Raw genomic sequence first — 18,779 nt, forward strand, 5'->3', positions numbered from 1 at the left:
AGAATCCAAATGGAAGTGCTAACACAATAAAGCTCCTGGAAGAGAGTATAGGAGTCAATCTTTATGACTTTGGTTTAGGCAGTGGATTTTGATGTGACACTAAAAGCACAGGTAATAAAGGAAAACTTAGGTAAAAGAGACTTCAGCAAGAAATGTGCTTTACAGGGTACCATCCTAAAGTGAAAACACAACTCAGAGAATGCGGGAAAATATTCGTAATTCATATTTCTGGTAGGAACCACGACCCAGAAAGTATAAAGGACTCTTAGAAGCTAATAATAAAAGACCAAGAACCCAATTAACAATGCACTCAGCAGCTGAATAGACGTTTCTATAAAACATACACAGATGTTCAGTAAGGACATGAAAAGATGCTTGAAAATATTAGTCATAGGGAAGCCAAGATGGAAAACAATGAATTACAACATGATACCCGCTAGTAAGGATATAATTTTTAAAATGTAAGTAACAAGTGTCTGGGAAGATGTGGGAAAGTCTAAATCCTCAGTGGCAGGGTGTATAGCTCAGTGGTAGAGTGCATGCTTACTTAGCATGGACGAGGTTCTGGATTCAATTGCCAGAAGTGCCATAAAAATTTTTTTAATTCTTAGACACTGCTGGTGGGAATGCAGAATGTTGCAGCTGCTGTGGAAAACAGGTTGACAGTTCCTCAAAGTTACACACAGAGTTGCCATGTGACTCAGCCATTCTATGCCTAAGTATGTCCCAAATTGTGTGAAAACATAAATTCACATAAAAACTTTTGCATACAGATGTTCCTGGCAGCATCAATCAACAATCAAAGAGTGCAAGCAGCCCAAACGCCAACCAACTAATGAATACAGTTTGAAATACAGTGGTATATCCGTATAATAGAATATTATTCAGCCATCAAAAAGAACAGAGGACTGATACATGCTACAACATGGATGAATCTTGAACACATGAAGCAAAGTGAAAGAAGGCAGACACACAAGGCCGCCTAGTGCAAGATTCTGTTTTTATGACATGTCCAGAGTAGGCATCTCCATAAAGACGAAAGCAGGTTAGTGAGTGCCAGGGGCCGGTGGGAGGGGACGTTGCGGAGAGACTGCTCACGTTCTGCGATTATGTATTGGGGTTGGTTGCACAGCATGGTCAATATGGTAAAAACCATTCAGAGGGTGAGTATGCTACTTGCATGACAGTTGAATAAAAATTTTTTTTAAAGAAAGGGATGTACCTTGGGATATGCTTTGGGCCATTGTGGGAAATAGAGTCAGCCACACCAGAAGGAGCAGTAAGCACTCCAGATCTTGCCTCCATCAGTTTGATCACCAGATGCGACCACTGGAGTCAGTTTAGGTGTTTCCCTCTATTCTGTGTTTTCTGCATGGAAAAACATCACGTAGACACACGCACCCAGACGCTGGTGAGTAGGAGTACTTCTCGCTTCTCATTTAAAAACTTCTCTGGCCAGTCAGAGTGGTTCCCCTCGTTGTCTTTCACAGCTAGTGGTGCTCCGTGGTATAATACGAACACTTCATCTCTCACTTACCCTTCCACTGGTCAGTGCCTATTACTGGACATTTAGCACTCCCCCCACCCCCAGAAATTTGCTGCTGTCACTGTACACACAGCTCTCTGCAGGTGTGAATATTTCTTTAAGACACTATAGCAGTGGAACTGCTGGTCCAAAAAATCCTTTGGCTAAACAGACATCTCTCGAGTCCCGACTGTGTGCCTCACACTATTCTAAATGTGGAGGGACATTGCAGAATACGACTGACACGTGTCCCTCTTCATGAAGCTGAGGGTGGGTGCAGGATGGAGTTTAAATTTTGATGGATGCTGCCACAGAGCCGTGCAAAGGTGCTTTCCGAACTCACACTTGCCTCAGTGGGGCAGGGGAATGAATGTCCCTTTGCTGGCACCCAGTGCCATTCGTGTGGTGACGGCTCTAGGCAGGTGGCTGGACTCTAAAGAGCTTCAGGTCTGCAGCTGGAATGATGGGCATGCGAGGAAGTGAGCTTCTCCACGGCATCTCACACCCTCAGTTGTGAGATGACAAAGTTTATTTGACACAGGATGGCAGGTGTCTGACCCTTTGGTGGCTCTGCCTACCGAGTGTGTCATCTCTGACCTGGCTATAAGTCTGTGTGCCAGGGATTGAGGCTGCTGGAACTTTGGGAGTTTATGGTGTCTCAGGCTGTGAACGCTGGGCTTGGTGGGATTTGGGGTACCACAGTCTGAGGTCTCTTCGATGCTGGCTGCACGTAACGTTGTGAGCGAGCTCTCCACCTCCACGGCGCCAGTGCTCTGAGCTGTTTGTGTGTGTCTGTGCCCGGGGGTGTGAGCTCTGTGATTGTGTGGCTTCTGTGTCCAGGCTGTGAGGCCTGGGAGCTATTGGGTTTCTGCATTGCAGGTTATGAAGTTGCTAAAATGCATGTAGACCTGTCATGTCTGAGCTGATTTTGTGTCTCTGGCCTCATCGATCGAGCCCGTAGGAGTTTCAGTTCACTGGATTGTTTGGTGGTGTGTGTCCAATGGAGTGAGGTCCCCTCGCTGCTGTTTTGTGGGTCTGTAACTGAGTTTAGCATGTCATTGATGTCTTTGGGGTTTTGTGACTCATAGTGTGCAGCCCCTGGGGTATTTGTGTGTCTGTATTCAGAGTATGATGCTGCAGAGCTGGCGGGAGACTGGGGTCCCAGAGTGAGGTCTGCTCTGTCTTTGGTTCTATGTTCCAGAGGTTGAAACCTCTGAGTCCCTGGGGTGTTTTATGCCGATTGAGAGACTGTCATTTGCCAGAGTTCCGACGTGAGGTGTTGCGACCTCTTCCTGATGTTTCAGTGCGACAGTTTCCCAGAAGGAAAGGGAGAGGTTGATTGATCTGAGTTGAGTTGACTGTGGATTCGTCCACTGCCACTCCCATCAGGAGGACATGGAACACACCTGGGGCAAGTCACCTGAATGTTGGGGGAAGGGATGTAAAACTTCCCCTTGCTTTGCAAACATAAAGAAAAGCCTGACAAGTGAAAGTAAGAGGAGAAAGAAGTACTGCAGCTGCTGAAACCGAAGCCTTTCACACTAGCACACCCAAATTAATCGAAAATTGTGAACTTGTAAGTGTTTCATAAACAGCAATGATTTATTTTTCATTAGCATGTCGAGAATCAAATTCAGGTCTAAAGTAAAGCCTCAACGTTGAAAATGTCTAACTTCCTTTCAAGTTCGGTGTTTGAAAGTTGAAATAAAGCCAGGTGACTCCTGAGTCCCAGATCACGGAGCTGCCGGGCAGGAGGCGTGGTGGAGATGGACGCGGGCCCAGTGTGAGGCCCTGTCCCAAGGGAGAGGAGACACGACCCGACCCGCACGGGACTCACAGCCTAGTGGGGGAGGCACCCCTGTTGCTGCAGGCAGCAAATATTCATCGAGGGCTTTCTGCGTGCCAAGCACTGCTCCCCACGTGGGACCCAAACAACAGAAATCCCCGCCCCGGACTTTACGGTCCCTGAAGGGGAAGGGGTAGGCGGCAGGCGTAAACCCTCATCGTAACAACTGAGGAAGTTGTACAGTGCCTTAGAAGGTGATGCTGCTGTGACCAGAAAACAATGTAAACCCTGGGACGGGGCCTGGTAATGTGAGGAGCTAGCGGGAGAGCTGCAGGTTAGACCGCTGACCAGAGCCACCAGGGTAGGCTTCATGGAGGAGGTGACATTTTGACAAAGATGTGAAGGGGAAAGGAGTGAGCAAAGCAGACGGCTGAGGTCAGGACGTTGCAGACAGAGGGGACAGTTGGGGAAAGTGCCACAGGCAGAGGCTGCCAGACAGTGCAGACTCCACCAGGAGGCCGGGCAGCTGAAGACAGGGAGTGAGAGGCAAACGGAATGCGGGGATGAGATCCTGCATCTGCTTGGTCGGCTGACCGGAAAGGACCACCAGGGGTCACAGATGCTGAAGGACAGGCCTGTGCCAGGCTGCGGAGGGAGGCAGAGGAGGGACACGGGGAAGAGCAGGCAGCGTTGAGGCAGGGTAAGCGAGGAGCTCGGAGGGCAGCAGAGGGGCAGCTACGAGTGAGGCTGACGGCCTCACCTGGACGCCACATGCCCTCCCTACGTGCATTCACGGCCCCGTCTCCATGGACACCTGTGCCCTGAGCACAGCATCACACACCTCAGTAGCAGGCTGAGTTCATTCAACAGTCCATCGATTGGACTCCGGCCACTTGGTACTTGGTAAATGTTCGGTGTACTGACTGGTGCTCCAGGTGTCTGGGCCCAAGGTGCACTGTGAGGCCAGAACTGCGGCTGATGGGGCAACGGAGTGACCCACGTGTGTGTGATGAACGTTGCCGCCTCTTTTATTAGGACTTTCCGGAATTAGGGACGGTATGAAAGATGCAGCCCTCCACCCCTCTGAGGGTAGAGAATCTTACTCCCCAGATGTCTTATTTATGCCGCTGTCCTCTGTCGTTTTTAACACAGAGATAACTGTTCCAAGAAGAGCAACCGTTTATTGACCAAATACCTAGGGTCAAGGTCCTCAGATCATTGAAGAAACATGTTTTAAGCTCCACCCGGACACTACACGTACTCAGGTACTGTGGCCAGCCTGGGGATGCAGGGATGATGTGGGCTGGAACCCGCAAGCAGCGGGACGCCACCTGCTGTGTGAGGAGAGCTATGGCAGGATTTAAGTCATAGACCCTAGGAGCACAGCAGAGCGCAGGTGACTCCTCCCAAAGTGTGATGGGGACTCGCGGGGGAGGAAGTGTGGAGGTTTGGTCAGGACACCCTTCTCAGGGATGGGGAGGTTCTTGAGGTAGGACGTTTGTCCGCATTTTACAGGCACACAAGCTGCAGGACGCAGACACGAAGACGGGTAGAGGCAGACTTCTGTTCCCAGTCTGTGGGGCTGCAGACCACCCGGCAGCTGGGTCATGTCCAGAGTTCTCATTGCCGCCCCAAAGCACTTCCTCTGCTCCTGCTCGCCTCTGGACCCCTAATATCTGGGAAACAGGCCGAGACTGGGGGCGACATACCCAGGGGTCGGGGGTGATTGCAAAAGCCTATTCCATATGGCAAAGTGCCTCCCGCAGGGGAAGTTCAAGTCCTGCCTGGCTGTTGGCTCTGAGGCAAGGCTTTCCTGCCAGTGGTCTCCGGTTTTTGGCTTCAGGGCAGCTCCTCTGAAGGCAGATACAGATGGTCTTAGAACCTTTCAGGGTGGCTTTACCCTGCTGGGTGCCTGCATTTCACAGGTGGATGTGGTATTGGGACAGCGATGACCCTCCCGTCCTGGAACAGTATCTGCATCTCGGCAACTGAAACACAAGCCAAGTGTGTTGTGACAGCAAAGAAGCCTGGCTTTGGAGTCAGGCAGAACCGAGGCGTGACTCCCAGATCCACCCTTTACTGCACCAGCGACCTAACCTCTTTCAGCTTCTTCCCTTGTCCACAGAAACTGGGCGCTGACACTTACCTGTCTGGGATTTGGGGAAATGAAGCCATATATGCCCAGCTGACATGAGCTCAATACCTAGGCTCCAGGCAGAGCCGTTGACCCTGTGACCCGTGTTAGGGACACAGTAGTGTGGAGGGAGGGAAGCATGCCAGGGGCCCTGGGAGTCTACTCCGCCCTCTGCCTGGGGTAGGCAGGTGGGGTAGTGCTGGTGGAGCTGGTGCCGTTCCCATCCTTTTTGTTGTCTTTACAGCCCAAAGGCACAGACTTCATTTCATACTTGGATGTGCTCTGCTCAGAGGAGTCGTAGTGAACGAAGTGAATCATCACTGTTGAGTCTGTAGCGGGTACAGCCAGCTGTGGGTGCACTCTCTCCACCGGATCTGATAGGAGCGGGCTGTTTCCTCCAGGGGTTGACGGCCCCTGGCGGGGACATCTAAGGAGTAGCCCGAAGGCACTGTCCCATTCCCTTAGAGGGTCCCCCATACTGAAGAGGCAGCTGAGCCTTGTCTCTTTGATGACCACAGGGACCAGGACATCAGATCCCTTGCGGGGGAGGAGGGTACAGCTCAAATGGTAAGAGCATGTGCTTAGCGTTGCACGAGGTCCTGAGTTCAATCCCCAGTGCCTCCTCTAAAAATAAATAAACCTAATTACCTCTCCCTGTCCAAAAACAGAAAAACAAAAAACCCTTGCAAAGGGACAAGCATTTAATATATTGTCCTAACAGAATACTCAGGCTATCAACTATAGTGGAGAATAATGACAGTCCCATGGGTAGGGCAGTTGAAGGCCTGTTCCATTTACAGAGTCACAGACACCATAAAGTTACAGACTTTTCCCCAGCTTTGGGCTGATTCCCTCCTCACTGTGAAGCAGGTGGTCTCCCTGGATCCCTTTATGCAGTTTTTTTTTTGAAAACTGCAGCCCAGTTCCAAACTCCATATTCAAATGCAACGGTGGGCCCATCTAAAATGAGGGGAGAGCTTTGCTGTCTGTATCTGCCTGTTCTTAGCAAGGAAGCCTTTCCCAGAAACACTCGGCCATCAGATTGCATTTCAAACCAGCTCATTGTGAACCGGAGTAAAACGAGTGTCCATCTGGGAAATGAATAATGAAATCTCCATCACGTTCCACTCGGTAAAAGTATAAATCTGTTAACTGTGGCTTTTCCTCCACGGCCTCCCCAGGTAAAACGGAAATTCTCTACCTAACCGGACAGTGGAACCCAAGAAGGAACCACGCAGATGAGGAGGGAGGAAGGGCATGCCAGATGGAGGGAAGACCACGTGCGAGGTTGTGAAATCTGCAGCTGGGCGTGGGGTGGCTGGGGGAGGGAGGGCGAGTGTGAACACCCCGGCCACATGATGAGCACAGAGATTCTGGGTGGCGGGAGTATCAGGTAGGAGTTGGAGCAGAAGGAGGGAGTCTGGTGAAGATCAGGCCTTTGGGGACAGGCAAGGCTTGCTGTGCCCAGTCTGGGAGGCTGCAAGTCTTCCTAAGAGCAGCAGGCAGCCCCCACCGAGTTTTGAGCAGGGGTGGCCTCCCCAGGTTGGGACTTAAGAAACGTTCCTCACGCTGTGGGCTAGAGAATGGGCGACAAAGGACCCGGATTGCTGGTGCTCCCCTAGGAGGGAGAGGAGGGTCAGCTGGACCAGGGCATTCACTGTTGTGACAGAGAGAAGTGTCAAGATCTTCCATAGGAAGACCTAGGAGGCGGAAAGGAGGGGCTCCGTGATTGAGCAGCTGGTGAGACAGAGGCAGTGATCAAGGATGGCTTTAAGGATCTCTAGCCTAAGCAGCTGGGGAGAAGGCTGCCTTTCACTGACTTAGGCAACAGTAGAGGAGGTGCAGATGGGGGGAGGGAGCAATTGGGGGGAATGAGTTACTTTGGACATGGTGAGAATTTCTTTCTGTGGGACTGAAACGCGTATTAGCTGAATGACCTAGAGGACCTGACCTATCCTCTCTGTGCCCAAAACACCTCCTCAGTGATGGGGGAATGATACCGATCATTAAGGAAAATGACTACTTTCTGTTTCATTTCTTTAGTCTTGGAGAATGTTCTCCTTTCCCACAGCAGAGTGCCGTTTTACTGTCAGGCACTCCCTCGGCAAAAGCAGACTTCTCCACTTCTCCACATGACTGCCTGGTTTTACGTATCTGCTTTGTGTCTTTTCACCTTGCTGCGTGTATCGCCAACACTAAAGGAACCATAAATAAATTCAAATAGCAAGTGTTTATTATCACGTGCATGCAGTATGGCAATCCATCAGCGTGGCTACCAGAGAAACAGCCCCCTTCAGACCCCCCAGGCTCTCTCCTGTAGCCCCTCACTCCCTGCAGGGTGTAGGCATCGGGCCCTGGGGAGCAAGGTTTTCTAACACTTGTCTTCCTTGTGAAGTCATCTCTGGTGTCCCAGAGGTTGTCCAGCACTTGATGAGTGCAGTCTCCCTGCGGGCCTGTCATGCGACTGGGGAAGGCTGTATTTCAGGAGGGGATTGGGGTGGATATGTGTTTCTGGAAACCATCAGTGTAGCTGCCTAGCAGGGAGGGGATGAGGGCACAGATTCCTAGATTTGCATCAAGGCCCCACCGCTCATTCCATCTGTGACTCTGGGCAGGTTACTTAACCTCTCTGCAGCTCAGTTTCCTCAACTGTAAGATGCGAATGATGATCCTATTCTGGGTGAATGACTCATTTTTGCCTCCTTCATTTAGATCATGAAAATATTGCCTTTTTATACCTAGGAAGTGCTGCTCAAGTGTCAACAGGTTGGGGGGAAAGGCGGGCCAGTGTGGCAGGTGGCAAAAGAATTCACCAAAGACAAAGAAAAGTTTCCAAGACAAGGAAAGTTGAGTAGATTCGCTGCTGTAACAACAGTGGGCCACACAGATGAGAGGTGCCTTGGGGAGCGCCCAGGGTGAACGTGCAGGATCTTTTACTGGGGGCAAGGGGCTGTGAACACAAAGGGTAGAGGGCTGTACGATCAGTTCATGCACAGGTACCCGACTGGTTGTCAGTGAGGTGAGACTTGCCATGGGCAAATCTGAATAACGGGATTTAGGACTCTGCAGTGAGGCCTGTCCAGCTAAGGTACTGGGAGATTAGCCATTTCCTGGCAGCCGTTAGTTTAGTTAGGGCAAACACGCATCAAGGAAGATGTTTTTATCTTATGCAAGTGCAGGTACGCAGAGGGTCCTGAAGTGGGGAGTGGGGGTTAAGGATGCCAGTCAGCTCCAGGCATTCAGAGAGCCCAGGAGTGAGGGTGTTTTATGGTCTTCAGTGTGACTTTAGAGAGCTCCAGCCAGCTCCACATAGTCATCCAGGTCCAGAAGGGAATCTCTGCTCATAGACTCCCCTGCTTGGACAGGCATGAATGATGCCTGGCTCATTTTTACAACGCTAACAAGGTTGAACTTCACCTGAGCCCTAAAAAAGCCACAGTAAAGAAACGTCTGTTGATGTGTTCCCGAAATGGCTTACCGCAAAGGACCACCCTTCTCCTCATGATTTAGATAAGGCTTCCCAACAGTCAGGCGGGTGACTCCTGAGCTTACCAGCTGTGGGGCAAGGACTTTCTCCTTTTCCTGAAAGGTTGGACACAGACCCTGCAGCTCCCTGTTTTTTGTCTCATGAACGGTAAGTGACAGGAAAAGTCAGTCCTCCTGAAACTAGCCAGACACAAAGATAAACGTGTCCTGTTCAGCTGACTGAGACTTCCCCTGACGCGTCCCCACCTACAGATGCCCCCGGTGTACCTTGTCTGCTGCTCCCGGTGCAGTACAAGGCAAAACCGCCCTGCTGCCACCGTCCGCTGTTCAGATCTGGGGTGCTCTCTGGATTGCACCAGGAACTATAGTCAGCCTCTTTATTGGTTTGTTTCTTGTCTTTTGTCTTTCCGACTGTGATGTCAGGAAAAAGTCCAGTAAAGTACCTGGACCTGTCAGGAAAAAGTCCAGTAAAGTACCTGCTGCTCACGTGGGCAGGCAGTAACACGCAAATGGTCAGGCAGTCAGGGAGGAGCCTCTCTTTTCCATCCCTGTACCCCGCGCCCATGTGCACCTTCTTTGACGGTCACTTCGGCCACCCAGAAACTCCCTGTGACTCCAGAAGGGATCCTGTCTTCCAGTCCTGAGGTTCTGGGAGCCACGCCCTGGTGCAAGGCCTTGAGGGGAAGGCTTCTTGGAGAGGATTCCAACCCAGCACCTGCAACCCAGCTACCCCTGCCCCTGGGGAGTAAGCCACTCCCCGTCAGGCCCCTCCAGGCTTCCTTGCTGTCCACTGCAGCCCAGGGGCTGCCAGAGAAGAACCTGCCTCTATAGGAGGTGTCTATTCCTGTGACAAGGGGTGCAGGCCCGCAGACTCCTCCTACCCTGAGGCCTGGAGGGGATGGGGGGGTGGGGGTGAGGGGGTGGGTAACCTCTCTAGGACCCCGGAGGACACTCCTCTCAGTGGTCTTAGCCCTTCTATTCCCGGAAACTACACTTTACTGCCAACGCTAAGGATGGGAGGCCATGAACTGGCGGAGGGATGTCAGGAACCTGAACCTGAGAAAGAACGTTCCAGGGACAGAGAGAGACACCAACGCACACACCGAGAGAGAGAGAGGTCTCCCTAGGACAGGGCAAGTGCGCCTTAATGTCACAGGACCAAAATCCTCCGGTCAGGGGTGATCCGTGCTGCACTCTAGCTGAGAGCCGCTGTTATTCTCTTCAGCATCAGAATTGTTCTCTGACAGTCTGTGTACAGTGTTATCTCTCGGTTAGGGGTTCCCATTTTTAAGCCGAGAGTGATGATATTGAAACTTCCTGTGGACCTTGGTCGACCCCCAAGATAACTGGACTAGAATCAGTGTTCAGCGGGTTCAAAAATAGTCTGTTTCCTTGGCACCCCCTCCCTCCCCACCTCATCTCCCACCTCAGGACATTAGACGACATAATTGAAGTGTTTTCAAGGAAAACTGTTTCCTGTATTGAAATCGCACGAGAAATTCTTTCTAGAGAACGTGTGAGGGAGAGGTCTTGCTGTGTCGTAGGAATAGACTTGCTTGTAAGAGGCTCCGTGGTTCCTGCTCTGGTGTGCAATTGTTTTGACAACTTGTATCACATAGCCGAACAGCAGCAGTGAAGAATAATTAGAAAAGGAAGGCATGTTTGCCTGTCCAGTTTGCAGGAGTACAGCCGGCCCTAGAAAGCAGACATCTGCTGTGATCAGAAATTTGGGTTCGTGATTAGTTAGTTAGGGGTTTCCATTTGCATTTCCAATAAGACTTGCTTATATGGACATACCCCTATTGGGTGTATTAGATATGTGTTTTGGGGGTGGATGTGTTGCTAATTTTTTTTTTTTTTTCAAAAATAGAGAAGGAAGGGCTTTGCTTGCCTGAGTCTCTTAGGGCACCAGCAATAGAGAAAAAGGATTAAAAGAAAGGATTTCCACAATTTAAGGAGCACGGCGTCAACAACTCCCTACCAAAGGGGCCGTGTCTCCTACCTAGAAGGTCTTGTCACTCAGTGACGTGTTTTATGAATGGTTGTTTTAGGGAAGCAACGGTTCTACTGTTTTTAGTTGGATATTGGCTGCACTTAAAACTGTACTTGAGATTGCGTGAAATACATAAGTAAAACTGGAGACTGGAGAGATCCATTTCCTGTACCCAGCACGTGGGTGCAATACTAACTCAAGGTAAATGTTCAGTTTGGGCAGGGCCCATGTGCATGGCAAGGAAAAGCTCTGTTTATACAGCGGAGAGGTCTGATGTGCTAAAAGGTAATCTATCCTTTGGTCAGCAGATTATTTATGAATTTAAGGAGGAAGGCAAGCCAAGGTCATGTATAAGGTGATGAATGCAGATAAAAAGGGGTGACAACAAGGAGGGAGGGAGTAGCTCAAGAGCTAGAGTGCCTGCTTAGCATATACAAGGTCCTGGGTTCAATCCACAGTATCCCCTCGAAAACCAAATATGCAAACTTAAATACCTCCCCCTCCCCCAGGACAATAGATGAAACAATTCTTTTTAAAGTGTGACAACATTAAGAGGGGGAGATTGGCGTAATGAATAGTGCAGAGAACTTTGTGTTTTAGCAGACGTATGTAAAAAATGGTCACCACCACCACCTGGCTGTGTCACCTTGAGTGACTTGCTTACCCTCTCTGATCCTCAGTTATCTCATCTGCTAATGGGGACAATAATACTAGATAATATTCCAGCCCCAGGCGAAGCTGTTCCTGACCAGCTGCGCTCCGGGCTCTGCTCTGTGTCCCAGCATCCCCTGGCTCACGCCCGCCACAACTCTCCTCACGCTTGTGTCACCACTGTCTTCAGGAGGGCTCCCTGCCCACTGGACTGCGAGCTCTCTGAGGACCGTTTTCCTGCAGGGAACATTCCTGTGTGCACAAAGTCTGCCAAAGCCCAGGTCCTGGAGCCTGGTGCCCCGCAGGCGCTCAGAACCCGATAAATCCTGTGAGTGATGATGGGGCGAGGTGCTCGCACAGAGTAGCGTATCTGCCGTGATGCCACCAATATGTTTGTTGGAAACGAAATATTGGAAATGAGTGGCTAGAACACATCTCTCGGCTTCAATTTCTGTTGATCCAGGCGGGTGGTTTCCTTTGTCTCCACACTGTGAAGAAGCTTCTCGTACCAGTGCAACAGCCCCTGGTCCCCCTTAGCAGAGCACACGGCTGTTATAGCAGCTGTTTCTCAACGGAAAACATATATTGTCAGTGAGCAGACACCGAAAAGCCTCTGCTTAAATTTCTGTTCCTTCAAGAACAGAGGTGAGGGACATCGGGACTTCTCTCCTAATCTTTCCTGCCTGGAATCTCTGCATCGTTCCTGGGCATTCCATGGCCAGGGAGACAGTGGATCGCTGTCCTTATCTCCTGTGTAACGGCTCCCGTGATGCATGTGGTTACTCTCACACCCTGATGTCTGTCTCTTCTCCCTACCTTGTTATTGGTGAGATATGCAGTGTCTCTGTAGCGTGAATGCCTTGTTGGTGTCCATGTGCTTCTGTGCCATGTTATTGGCTGGCTGCCCCCGGGAAGAGCACCGGGTCTGGTGGAATGCATGCGTGCTAAACTGAGGCCCTGCTTTGAGGATCTGAGGCCACACACAGTGTGGAGAAGTGATGCAGACCTGGAACTCTGGGAATCACGATTGTATTGTATTTTTTGTGTCGGCTACTGTGACCTGATGAGCTACATGTAGGTAAATGCTCTCCTGCTCCCAAACATTGAGTATTGCCCCTTGAAAGAAGTTCTGACGGGTTGCATCATTGTCCACAGCAAGTAAATATGCGTATAGAAGGAAACTAGCTTCAGAATTCAGGTTTGTTCATCCAGATTGTTTTGTTCTCTGTCAGCTCTGAGATCAGTACCTGTAAATCCCAGAGCATCCGATCTGAGTTAATCATGAGGCGCTCTCACTGTGCAGATATGGAACGGGAGGGCAGGGGGCTCCAGAGAACACAATCCAGTCAGTTTGTGGCCCTGCAGCAGGACCAGCCTTCACATCATCCAGATGGAGAGGACGGACGGAGTCCTCCGGCCCGCGGAGTCTTGGAAGCAGGGCCCGCTGTCCACAGCAGGTGGTCCTGCAGGAGCTGCTGGGGGCCGTGGCTTAGGGGCTCCACGGGACAGTCCTCGGCGCCTGGGCCTGGCGACCCTGAGTCAGAGCGTGTGCGTAGCCGTTTCCTGCCTGCTGTGTGAGAACCAGAGAGCTCGTCACTGAGTGATTCAAGGGTCGTCTTGGGAGTTAGACATGTGCCCCTTCATTTCAGGAGGCAGGAATAATGAAATCGACTTGCTTCCCACACTCAGATGCCAAGGATGTGTACCTGGCAAGTGCCCATGCAATTCTTCTGACCTGAAAATAAGTTCTACTCTCCGTCACTGTGCTTCTAGGTATCCCCAGAGCTGTATTACTGCTGAAACCTAGGAGACTTTCCCTGACTGAAGTGGCGGAAGACAGGTACCTGTATTGGACTCTGAACTTGTGATCTCATCAGAGAGCTTGGGAGCTCAAGCGACCGGCCAGGCTTTCCTCCCAGCTCGAGGGGAGAAGGTAAGGCAAGTAGGGCTTTTCTTCCAGAACCTCCAAGGCCTGAATTCAGACGGTCATTTGGGGTGTGTTTAGCAGGGGTAACGTGGCATTTCCCTTTCATCGATCCTGATCATAGTAGGTATCAGGCAATATTCTGTCATTTGTACATATCACCTTCTTTAATCCCCTCCTGCCGGCCCATCACTTAGCAAGATTTCAATCCCACCTGATGACGTGGGAAAGCAGAGAACAGAGATGTAAGGAGACTTGCTCAAGGTCACACGGGCCATGAGTGGAGGAGTGACACACGACCTAGGCATCCTGGACTCAGACCTACACGCTTTCTTTTTTTTTAAATTAAAATTGACCTACGATAGTATATTCGTTTCAGTTGCACAACAAAGTGATGTGATATGTTTACACGTTAGGAAATGAATACCACGATAAGTTTGGTTACCATCTTGTCGCCATGCAGACTTCTTGCAGTATTATTGACTATTTTCCGTGTGTGTACGTTACACCCCCGGGGCTTATTTGTCGTAAAACTGGAAGTTTGTACCTCTTAATGCCTTTCACCTATTTATTTCTCTCCTCCTCCCACCCTCTTCCCCTCTGCCGACGACCAGGCTGCTCGCTGTATCTCTGGGTCTGTTTCTGTGTGCGCTTCTTTTCTTTCTAGGTTCCGCGTATAAGTGAAATCATACTGCATTTGTCTTTGACGTATTTCAGCTAGCGTAACGCCCTCTTGATCCCTCAATCTTGTCGCAAATGACAAGATTTCATTCTTCTCTAAGGCTGAGTAGTGTTCCATTGTATGTCTACACCACTCCTTTATGCATTCATCTGTCGATGGGGACCTAGGTTGCTTCTGTACCTTGGTTATGGTAAATAACGCTGCACTGAGCATTGGGGGGCATGCATCTTTCCTGATTTGTGTGCTGCTTTCCTTCAGACAAAAGCCCAGGACTGGAATTGCTGCTTCATGTGATAGTTCTAGTTTTAAGTTTTTGAGGAAACCCCATACTGTTTTCAGAGTTATCTCTGCACCATTGTTTGAAGAGACTGTCTTTTCCCTACTGTATATTCTCGGCTCCTTTGTTGTAGATCAGTTGACCACATAAGTGCAGACTGATTTGTCAGAGCCCACAGCGTTAGCCGTCACCAACTGTAACCTCCGTACAGGCTGGGGTGACATGCAACGAGCCGGTGACATCGCTGTGTGTTCAGAGCTGGTGGCACCAAGTCTGGGTGAGATACATCATCAGCCCTGCCCACAGTGCACTGGGGCAGGGATGACCCTCCCCGCCTGGCACGGGTTCTCCCGGGTGGTGACGTGGTGGGCTCCCTCCAACAGCCAACCCGGGGCAATCCTGCCAACCACAGCTAACCCTTCAGCCAGTCGTGAAGGTTCCACTGTATCCTTGACACCCCGTACTCTGTGCTAGGCTGGCCGTTGAGGTGGGAACGTGAGGAGGAGTTGCAGAACCAGTCCCTGCCCTCGGGAGTCGAGTCTTTAATCAGAGAGAGATGTGACACCCGTAGATGTGGTGGAGAGCATGTCATCGAGCCCCTGTGAGGCTGGGTTGCCAGCAGACGAGACGAGTGAGAGGATCAGGGTGGGAGGAAGTGGACAACACCAGGGTAGGGGGGTTATTTGCGGAGGCCGGTCCTAACTGCAGGATTCCCCACGGCCTACAGGAGGGCGCAGGGAGAATGCGTGGGCAGGTGTCTGAGGGACTCAGCGGTACCACCCCATCCCCACCTCAAGGTCTTTGTCCCCATGCCCGTGTGTGAGGTGTAGGAGATCTGAGGGTCACGTCTGAGGCAGCACACTATCCCAGTTTACAGAGTAGGAGCCGGAATCCAGTGAGGTCCAGAGACGTGCCCCGTGTCAAATTCTAGGCCAGAGACCGAGCCACAGGCACCGAGAGACAAGAAATATTGGTATGGAGTCAGCGTAAAGTACAAGGGCCAAATAGCAAATCTGAATGTACCTGTAGCAAGAAAAGAGATCCAATCGTTCAACTCAGAACCTCCCCACAAAAGGAAGCCCTGGCTTCGTTGGTGAGCTCTGTCAAATGGTTAAGGAAGAAACAATACGCATCCTCCACAGACTCTTCCAGACTAGAGGAGGGACCGTTTCCTAACTCGTCCTAGAACAACATTACCCTGCTGCCAATGCCAGACGTGACATCACAAAGAAAGAACAGACCAGTATTGGTCATGGATAGCGAGAGATAAATCCTCAACGAAAGGTTAGCAAACCAAATCCAGCAACATTTACAAAGGGCTATGCAACATAATCAGTCGAGCTCTATCCCAGGATTGCAATATTGGTTTAACGTTCAACTTCCGTTAAGGTAACCACCACCTTGATGTAAGAAAGGACGGAAACCACCTGTCATCTAGAAAGACAACGAAGAAGCATTGGACAAAATTCAAGAGCTGCTGATGATAAAGATGCTCAGCCAACTCGAGATAGGAGGGAGCAGCCTCATTCTGATGAAAATCTCTCCCGGGAAATATCCAGCTCCCGTCACGTCATATTTCAGAGGGTGAGAATGAAGGCTGTCCCCTGGGGCTCCAGACCAAGACAGGGATGCCTGCTCCAGCCACGGGTGTCCAGCACGGACTGAAGGTCCTAGTCTGTGCATCATTCAGGGCAAGAAATGAAATATGGAGACACTGGAAATGAAACCTGTGTCCACGCAAGGACCCGTGCTTTGGTGTTCACGGCAGCATTATTCGTAATCTCAGAAAAGTGGGAACGGTCTAAAAGTCTGTCAGCTGGTGACGGATAAACAGAAGGTGCAATACTCATACGGTAGAATGCCAGTGATGGATGGAACGGGACGGACTTCTGATTTCTGCTAAGACATGGGCGAGCCTCGGAAGCATTCTGATGAGTAACAGGACCCAGGCAGAATGCCCCTTAGTACCTGAGTCAGTTTATATGAAATGCCCAGAAAGGGCAGATCTACAGACACAGACATGAGATTAGAGGACGCCTGGGCCTGTGGGTACTAATGGGGATAGACAGCCGGTGGGAACAAGGAACCTTACTGGGGTGCTGGCAGCGTTCCAGAACTGGATTGTGGTGACGGTTGCACAGCTGTGTAAATTTACTAAAAGTCACTGCATTGGCCCCATTATATGGGCGAATCTTCTGGTGTATAAATTATACCTCAGTGAAGCAGTTTAGAAAAGATAATGCAAACGCCCTGGTAAGTCATGCAGGGAAGGATATGCTGTTGCTGTTGTAACATAAGGACCCCGCCCCTCTATTTCCATGTCCTGGGGTCCTGCGTCCTCCATGGGTCCAAGATGCTCCCGCCAGACAGGGTCACTGTGCACGTAGGACAGAATTGTGTGTCTGTGTGTCTTCACGCACAGGTGCCCTCTGTGCGAGCACAATTCAGTGGCTCCGGACAGCCTCCTGTAATCCACCCTGCGTTTGACATCGTATACTGAGGTGATTTTCCATTCTTCTCAGATCCCAGGGACCAGGCTTCTGTTTCCCTGGTAACCGATCTCAGCCGTCAGCTCCAGTACCTGGTTGCAGAAATACTTGTAGCGCGGGGAGAGGCTTGTTCCCCCTCGCCCCCGTCCACACACACGGCCCCCTGCGTGAGCTCAGCGACCAGGGAGGATGCTCAGCAGAGCGGTAACCAAGACAACGGAACTCCAGCCTCCTTCTTCCCCCAGGACCGAGGCCCGTTCCCTCCCCTTCACCTGCCTGGCTGTGTGGTTAAAAAAAAGGAGACTCGGGGGCATTGACACCCTCCTGAGTCCCTGAAATTGTCTAAATATGTCAAAAACGGCTCTGGAATGAGAAGACACAATGAAATTTCAAAAATTTTCATGACTAACAACAATGGCTTGGAAGTCCAAGATTCTCTTTAAAGGCAGGACGACGAAGCAGCATGTGATGATGCTTCTCCACCTCAGCTGGGCCTCAGATCTCCCCTGGGGACACCTTAGAAGAACAGGGGCTGGCGCACCATCCCCAGGGAGTCTGAAGGAGCAGGTCTGGAATGCGGCCCAGACGTGAGCATGATTTGAAAACTTCCCTGATGAAAGCCGGGATTGCGGCTGTGGAAACAGAACCATCCTTACAGGAGGAATTCTGAAATCAGACTTTGAGGCTCCTGTTTATAAGGGAAGCAAGTTTTCATCATGATCCGCTATGCTTGGCAGATATCTTGGGCTGAGGAAAGGGAGAACATGTCCAGTAAATGGGTACCTTACACCTGACCCTGGACTTACTCTTCTCCATGTTCCTGAAAGCAAAATTTTGCACTTAAAGCCCTGCATTTGCTCATCAAACTTAGTACTTTGAGTTCTTGTCAGGATCCCTTGTGCTTCGTTACTTCAAAACATTCGTAAAACGTGGTAGAGGTAACAGCACGGGACAGAGCAGACTGGTTCCTTTAAAATGAAAGATGAGCAAGAATCTTACCGTTGCTGTAGAAGGATCAGCTGTCGGCTCATCTGCTGAGTGTGCTGAGTTGCATTTCTTTACTTTTTGGTATAATTTATGTCATCGAATTAACTCCCGTGCTCAGATAAGGCCAAACAGCACCAGCATATTTCTTGTGAAAAATAAAATCGCGCAATCCCTTGTTTCGTGCACACCCACGGACACCCACCTGCCCAAACTCTCTCTCTCAGGGGTCTCTTCCGCATCCTCATCTGCACGTTCCCAGATGGTGGGCTTACACTGCTGCGTCCTGACTCACCGGGGTTACACATTGTGTGTCGAGTTCTTGCAAAGCGCAAGGCTTTCACTCTCTCGGGCATGTTACAAGCCCAGGTTCCCCTCCTCAGAGAGCCTGTTGAGGCGCGCACCCAAAGCAGGGCCTGGGCCGGTGCTCAGGGCTCATTCAGTGTGTCTTCCAAAAACAAGGCCTCACAAGGAAACTCACCCCCATCCGTGGCAACGTGAAGATCGTGGTTTAGCCTTTTCCAGAGCCGGCCCACGGCAGTCGTGGCCTGATGCCGATCACACCCAGCAGCATCCTGGGAGTTTGGTTTAGGGATTTGGGTGGGTGACCGTGTCCATCCATGAGAGGAGAAACACTGGTTTGGGGCCACCAGCAGATTCGCAGGGCTTGTGGCAGATCCGAGTGCAGATACCCCTTAAGTCTCTGCCTCCGGGGACTCTGGGGCCCAGTTAAACCTACTTTGGTAGACCTGATAATGGGAAAGGGGATAGAGATGAAAAGCATACAAGGGGATAGAGATGAAAACAAGCCAGGTGGGTAAAAGCTCGGGGGCGGGGGGAACTGGCCA

At 50.7% G+C, this 18,779-nt stretch overlaps 1 long non-coding RNA gene across 13 annotated transcripts in view; it reads left to right on the plus strand.

Annotated features, from left to right (window-relative positions):
- LOC106730616 overlaps positions 1 to 18,131 on the plus strand; it is a 29,994-nt gene extending 11,863 nt beyond the window's left edge. For 2 of the 13 annotated variants that reach the window (XR_004317864.1, XR_004317865.1), the window contains exons 2-4: positions 2,830 to 13,508; positions 14,592 to 14,735; positions 15,329 to 18,131. This is a non-coding gene — a long non-coding RNA (uncharacterized LOC106730616). Of the gene's footprint in view, positions 1 to 1,060; positions 13,509 to 14,591; positions 14,736 to 15,328 lie in introns of those variants that run through there. The other 11 variants (XR_004317869.1, XR_004317866.1, XR_004317862.1 and 8 more) reach the window with 11 other exon arrangements.
- Positions 18,132 to 18,779: the final 648 nt, after the last annotated feature.

This window comes from Camelus ferus, chromosome X, assembly GCF_009834535.1.
Source record: "Camelus ferus isolate YT-003-E chromosome X, BCGSAC_Cfer_1.0, whole genome shotgun sequence".
In the NCBI taxonomy this organism is placed as follows: Eukaryota; Metazoa; Chordata; class Mammalia; order Artiodactyla; family Camelidae; genus Camelus; species Camelus ferus.